This window comes from Triticum aestivum, chromosome 1B (assembly GCF_018294505.1).
Source record: "Triticum aestivum cultivar Chinese Spring chromosome 1B, IWGSC CS RefSeq v2.1, whole genome shotgun sequence".
NCBI classification, from domain to species: Eukaryota; Viridiplantae; Streptophyta; class Magnoliopsida; order Poales; family Poaceae; genus Triticum; species Triticum aestivum.
In genome coordinates, this window is record NC_057795.1 from 168,111,413 (window position 1) to 168,118,415 (window position 7,003).

Genomic DNA, 7,003 nt, shown 5'->3' on the forward strand with positions numbered 1-7,003 from the left:
CGTCGGCCGTCGCAGTGGCACGGCGAATGTCGGCGAAGAGGCCGAACGTCGGCCCGGAGCGGATGCACAGGGCCGCCCCGGCGGACTCATCGACGGAGGAAGCGAGGTCGGAGTCACGACGGGACAGCGCGTTGGCCACGGTGTTAAGGCGGCCCGGCCGATACTCGACGGAGAAGTCGAAGCCGAAGAGCTTGCTGATCCACTGGTGCTGCGGCACGGTCGACAGCCGCTGGTCCAGCAAGAACTTCAGGCTGTAGTGGTCGGTGCGAATGTGGAAGGACCGTACCCACAAGTACGGCCGCCAATGACGAACATCCTGTACAAGGCCAATGAGCTCCCGCTCGTATGCCGCCAGCTTAAGATGACGCGGAGCGAAAGGCCGGCTGAAGAAGGCGAGGGGCCCATCGCCCTGATGAAGCACGTCGCCGAACCCTGCGCCCGAGGCGTCACAGTCCACCATGAACGGGCGGTCGAAGTCGGGCATCTGGAGCACGGGGCCTGTCGTGAGGGCCCCCTTGAGGGCCTCGAACGCCGTCGTCGCCTTGTCGTCCCAGGCGAAAGCGTCGCGGCGAAGCAACCGCGTGAGGGGCGCCGCGATGAGCCCGAACTCCCGGATAAATTTCCGGTAGTAGCCGGCGAGGCCGAGGAACCCGCGGAGAGCCCGCGGCGAGTGAGGCGTCGGCCATGCGGAGACGGCAGCCACCTTGTCGGCGTCCATAGCCACCCCGTCGGCCGAGATGACGTGGCCCAAGTAGGCCACCGAATGCGTCCCGAACGAGCACTTCGAGCGTTTAAGGTGGAGGTGGTGCGCTCGAAGCTCGTTGAAGACGATGGCGACGTGCTGGAGGTGCTCGGCCCAAGACGCACTGTAGATCAGAATATCATCAAAGAAAACGAGCACAAACCGGCGTAAGTAGGGCCTGAGGACGTCGTTTATCAGAGCCTGGAAGGTCGCCGGGGCGTTGGTGAGGCCAAAGGGCTTCACCAAGAACTTGAAGTGGCCGTGACGAGTCCGAAACGCCGTCTTGGCGATGTCATCCGGGTGCATGCGCACCTGGTGGTACCCCGACCGGAGGTCGAGTTTGGTGAAGAAGCGCACCCCGTGGAGCTCATCGAGGAGCTCGTCGACCACCGGAATAGGGAACTTGTCCTTAAGTGTGACCGCATTAAGGGCACGGTAGTCGATGCAGAAACGCCATGTGCCGTCTGACTTCCGGATGAGAAGCACCGGCGCGGTAAATGGCGAAGTGGAGAGCCGGATGATGCCTGCGGCAAGCATGAGCGCACACTGTCGCTCCAACTCATCCTTCTGCAACTGTGGGTAGCGGTAAGGCCGTACCGCCACCGGCGTGGAGCCTGGCAGAAGATGTATACGGTGATCGTACGTGCGGGCGGGCGGCAGCCCCTGTGGCTCGGTGAAGATGTCAGCGTGCTGCTGGAGGAGGCTCTCCAATAGTGGGTGCTCGGCCGTGGCGGTTGTCGCGGCCAGCTGGAGTGGAGTGGTTGGGGCGACACCCCCAATGCCGTCCCACCGAATGCGACGGCCCAACCGCCAGAAGGTCATCGTCAGCGCGTCGAAATCCTAGAGAATAGGACCAAGAGTGCGCAAGAAGTCGACGCCGAGGATGAAGTCGAAGCAGCCCAAGTCGATGCCGGCGCAGGTGATGGTGAAGTGCTCGTTGCCGATAGTGATGGGCACGTCGCGGGCGAGCCCGTGGCAGCGGAGACGGTCGCCATTAGCGACTGTGACTCGCAACTGCTCACCGCCGGTTGGCTGTAATGCAAGGCGCCGCATGGTGGTCTCTGGCAGGAAGTTATGCGTGGACCCTGTATCCACTAGGGCCACCAGGCGCTCGCCTTGGATCATGACCGGTAGGAGCATCGTCCGTTCATCACGGATGCCGGCCAGCGCGTGTAGGGACACCACGAGGACGGTGGCCGGGGCGGGCGCGGGTGCCGCTGCGGGCTCCACAAGGGCTGGAGCGCCGAGGCCATCCTCCAGTGTCTCCTCCTCAGTCTCGTCTGTCGTCTCCAAGTAGAAGAGGTGGGGACAGACATGGCCCGGTGCATAGGGCGCATCATAGTTGAAGCACAAGCCCAGGCGCCGGCATTCCAGCTGTTCCGCCTGAGTGAGGCGCCTGAATGGCCGCGTCGGTGCCGGGGTGGGTGCCGAGGCAGCTGTGGACGACGCCGGTGCTGCCGGAGACGGCCGGGGAGGCCGTCGGCCCCCACATGGCACGGATGGACGCGTTAAGGCCTGGGCACGCTGCTCGAACGCCCGGGCATAGTACATGGCCGTCTGAAGGTCTTGGGGCCCCTTCATCTCGACGTCCACGCGGATGTGGTCGGGAAGGCGGCTGATGAAAAGCTCCGCCCGCTGTAAGGCCGTCACACCAGGCGCGTGGCACGCCAGGGCCTGGAAGCGGTCGGCGAAGTCCTGCACCGTGGAGGTGAACGGCAGGCGGCCCAATTCGGCCAAGCGGCTCCCGCGGACCGGTGGCCCGAAACGAAGAAGGCACAGCTCTCGAAAACGATCCCATGGGGGCATGCCGCCCTCGTCCTGCTCGAGGGCGTAGTACCATGTCTGGGCGGCCCCGCGGAGATGGTAGGAAGCCAGCCAAGTGCGCTCCGACGCAGGTGTGCGCTGTCCGCGGAAGAACTAGTCACACTGGTTGAGCCAGTTAAGCGGGTCGTCGGAGCCGTCGTACGTGGCGAAGTCGATCTTGGCGAACCGTGCTGGTGTGGCGCGCCCTGGCCCACTGCCTCGGCGGTGCGTAGGGCGGATGATGGTGCGCGGTCCATGGCGGAAGGCCCGACGTAGTTCCCGGTGGCGCCCGACGCCTCGGGCTGCAACGGGAAACCGGACGGCGGACGGGCCTCCGGGTAGGCCGATGGCGGTCTGTGAAGCCAGTCGGGGAGTGGCGATGGTGACAACGGAAAGCGGACCTCCTGGATCGGAAGCCCGCTCGGCGACGACCGGCCCAGGTTAGGGCTGGGATGGGGCGGTGGAGGACCCTGCTCCGTGGCTGCTGGAAGGGATGGCGCGGTGGGAGACGGCGCAGCCGGCGCGGTCCAGGTGGTCCACTGCGGCCCTGTGGTGGCGGCGAGTGGCGCGGTTGCCGTCACGAGCTGCGGCGGCCACTGTGGCCAAGGCGGCGGTGCGGCCGCCGGGGCGGGGAGCGCCGGGTAGCCGCCGGTGATGGCCCCCGGTACCGAGTACCACGGCAACGCCTGCTGACCCGCAGCCATGGCGGGATGGAGTGGTGGAGGCGGCCTGTACGGACTTGCCAGGTAGAGGTGGATGCCCTGAACCGCGGCTACGAGGTCGTTGAGGACGCCGGCCATTGCCTCCGGTGTGAACTGCTGCGGCTGCGGGGGGGGGGGGGGTGACGGCGGCGGCGTAGGTTGGACGGGGGCTGGTGGCCGCCCGTGGCCCGGCGCGATGCCGGGTGCCGGGAGGGTCGGCGCCGAGAGCGAGGCCGTGGCGCCTGCCGAGAGCGAGGCCGTGACGCCTGGCGCGGAAGCGGCGGCGGTGGAGGAGTTGGCGGCAGCGGCGGTGGTGGCGGCGGTGGCGGAATTGGAGGTGGCGAAGACATGGTCGAAACCCGGGTACCTGATACCAAATTGGTAGGACTAGGGTTCCTACCGGCTCTACTCCGTAGGTTATACGGGCAGAACAGCGAGGGTTGGGGGCGAGGGCGGCGGCTCCGGCGTGTTGGCGCCGTCGCGAGGGAGAAGAAGGGCGGCGGCGGCTAGGGCAAGGTGGGGCTAGGGTTTCCGGCTCCTCTGGAGCCGGGCAATATGATAGAACTATCTTTATTGCTTGATCTCAAAGGATGTCTTACAACTAGTATTTATAACTTTAGCCTAAGATAACTTGCCTAAGATAACTTGTGGGTCAAGCCCCTAATACTAATGCCCGGTGGGCCTCTTTCGGGTATAGACCAAACCGGTCATAACAATGTATGCATTAAATTTAGTTCTTGTTTAGTGTTTTACTGTGATGAATACTTATCAATGCCCTTGTCACTTCATTTTCATTTTCTAATAGTATCCTGATGCAAGGGCTTATTACTGTTGTAGCTAGTTCGAACAACAAACCATAAGAAAATGAGCTGACTCCCTATACAATTCACAGGTCACAACAGGATCCAGTACAAGACATGCTTTGGATGCTAGTGAAGTCCGGAAAGGGCGAAAACGAAGCTTACGATATGCTGAAGGTCTTCTTTCATCATCTACGTAATCTAAATATTTGTTTGCATTATCCTATTCAATTCTTCTGTTATCTACAGTCCCTAACTTTCTACCGTTCTCTGAATGTCAAAGGACAAGAACGAGTTGCTCTTTCAGCCGTTTGAAATGAACTATAACAACGAACCGGCCATGTACTGAAAGGGCTCATGTGCTTACCGTGAAAAAGGTATGTTTACCATCATCCAGGAACTATTTTCAACAACAATGCTGTTTGCGCTGCAGTTTCATATTAAGCATTCCAAAATAAAATGTAGCGATGCTGAAGAAACAAGATTTACTTTGCCTAATAAAAGATTAAAGTTTTTTTTCAACCCTGTATGTATTACGATGATGGGCTGTGCGGGGCGGCTTATGGCTGTGCGGGGCGAGTAGGTGGCGGCTCAGGGCATGGTAATGCAGTGTCGGCGGTTGGCGGTGGCCCGCGGTGCATCTTCTCCTTCCGCAGCGTCCGGGAAGACGAGGGGATCCGGCAGTCTGCTGGGTACCCTGCTTAGCACCCCAGGCACAGCCCGCGTGCGTCGCTGCTGGAGGTAGTCACCCCCCGGCGTCGCTGCTGGAGCTAGTCACCCCCCGGCGTTGCTTCCTGGCATCTTTGCGTGGGCGCTGTGTCCGGTCCTTGGTCCCGTGCACCCACCTCGCCCGGAATGGAGGGAGTCCTGCGGGTACCAGATGTGCGTAGCAGCAGCCTTGTGTTCGCCACCGATTGCGTGCACCAGCTCATCCCCACCCACACCTGCTTCGTGTCTCTCCCGCGTCGACATGTTATCCGTTCCATAACCTCCAGATGCCTCTGAAAATATGGCATTGCTACCGGTTCCTCGTCGACGCGCTGGTCTCGTGGTCCTCGAAGCGCCAGCCCACGGCGTCCCGCTCCAGCGTGGAGGCAGAGTACCGTAGCGTGGCCAACACCGGGCCGAGTGTGTCTGGCTTCGACAACTCCTCGGCAAGCTCTGCTGCGCGGTCACCACTGCAACGCTGCCATGCTGGTCTACTGCGACAACATCTCTGCCGTGTACCTATGCAGCAATCTCGTTCACCACCACGGCACCAAGCATGTCGAGCTGGACATCCACTTGTATAAATCTAACCTTGATCAATGCAATCGGTGTGTTCCCCCTGTATAAGTCTAACCTTAATGGCTTCTGCACAGAGCGGATGACTGCAGGTGGACGATGCTGCGAGTGGGCGGTGACGCACGTCGACATGAGGCCAGAGTTTTGGAGAACGCATCGTCGTGGTCGTGGCTTTGTTAGCAGGTCGCAGGAACAGGTGATGACTAAGTAGGAGTAGTTCTCATCATTGTCTCAAAGAAAACGTGACGGTTTATTACGGCTGGATAATACAGCAAGGTCCGGCGTTCGATCTCTGGACCGTGTATTATATTAGCGAACATCATTTATTTATTTTTTCGATCGTTTGAAACCTCTGGTGGGCCGGATACTGTGTCAGCGCGCGTGCGTGCCGAGTCAGCCCATGCGGACGAGCGCACAGGTTGTATGCTTTAAAAATTGTCCCACCTCGCCTGCTGTGGGACGCTGTGCCCAGCTTATATAGTGCCTTCCTCCAATCGCATTACCTCCACGGGGACAACCAGCCGAGAAAGAGGCCTTAGAGCCCACGAAAAAAGGAAAGAAAAAATAATAAAAGAGGCTCTTTATAGAGCCCGCAAAAGAAAAAGAGCCAGAGCCGAAAAATGGACCTAGGCCAGAGCCAACAAATAAAAAAAGAGGCTTCATAGCCCAACCCATAAAAAAAGAGGCAAAGCACATGGCTTTTTTTAATTTTTAATCTCTGTCACGGCCTTATTTTAACTCCTAATTTTTTATTTATTTATTTATGACGGTCACTTTTATCCCATGAGAAAAAAGAAAAGAGGCCTTTATTAGAGCCCATGAGAAAAAATAATAAAAGAGGCTCTTTATAGAGCCCACAAAAGAAAAAGAGCCAGAGCCAGAAAATGGACCGAGGCCAGAGCCAACCAATAAAAAAAGAGGCTTCATAGCCCAACCTATAAAAAAAGAGGCAAAGCACCTGGCTTTTTTTAATTTTTAATCTCTGTCACAGCCTTATTTTAACTCCTAATTTTTTATTTATTTATTTATGACGGTCACTTTTATCCTCCAACCAAGAGTATGAAAATGCCTACAATATGAATATGTATATTTTTTTAACTCATACTAATTTTTTTCCTGATATATATACCATGAGAAATAATTTATTTATTTATGGCAGTCATTTTTATCCTCCAACCAGGAGTGTGATAATGCCCAAAACACCTTATTAGAGCCCACGAGAAAAAAAAGAAAAAAAGGCTCTTTATAGAGCCCACAAAAGAAAAAGAGCTAGAGCCGAAAAATGGAACGAGGCCAGAGCCAACCAATAAAAAAAGAGGCAAAGTACCTGTGGAGTCTGTGCTATACATTAGCACATGGCTTTTTTTAATTTTTTATCTCTGTCACGACCTTATTTTAACTCCTAATTTTTTTTCTGATATATGTACGAGAAACAATTTATTTATTTATGACGGTCACTTTTATCCTCCAACCAAGAGTATGAAAATGCCCACAATATGAATATGTATACTTTTTTTAACTCCTAATAATTTTTTTCCTGATATATATACCATGAGAAACAATTTATTTACTTATGGCGGTCATTTTTATCCTCCAACCAGGAGTGTGAAAATGCCCAAAATATGAATATGTATTTTCTATCTTTGTCATAGCCTTTTTTTTAACTCCTACAG

General features: G+C 56.4%; 1 long non-coding RNA gene across 1 annotated transcript; it reads left to right on the forward strand.

Moving 5' to 3' along the window:
• Positions 1-4,530: 4,530 nt before the first annotated feature.
• On the forward strand, positions 4,531-6,034 carry LOC123114000 (uncharacterized). The gene is made up of 2 exons (XR_006456367.1): positions 4,531-5,332; positions 5,408-6,034. It is a non-coding gene; the product is annotated as an uncharacterized lncRNA (long non-coding RNA).
• The last annotated feature ends 969 nt before the right edge of the window (positions 6,035-7,003 follow it).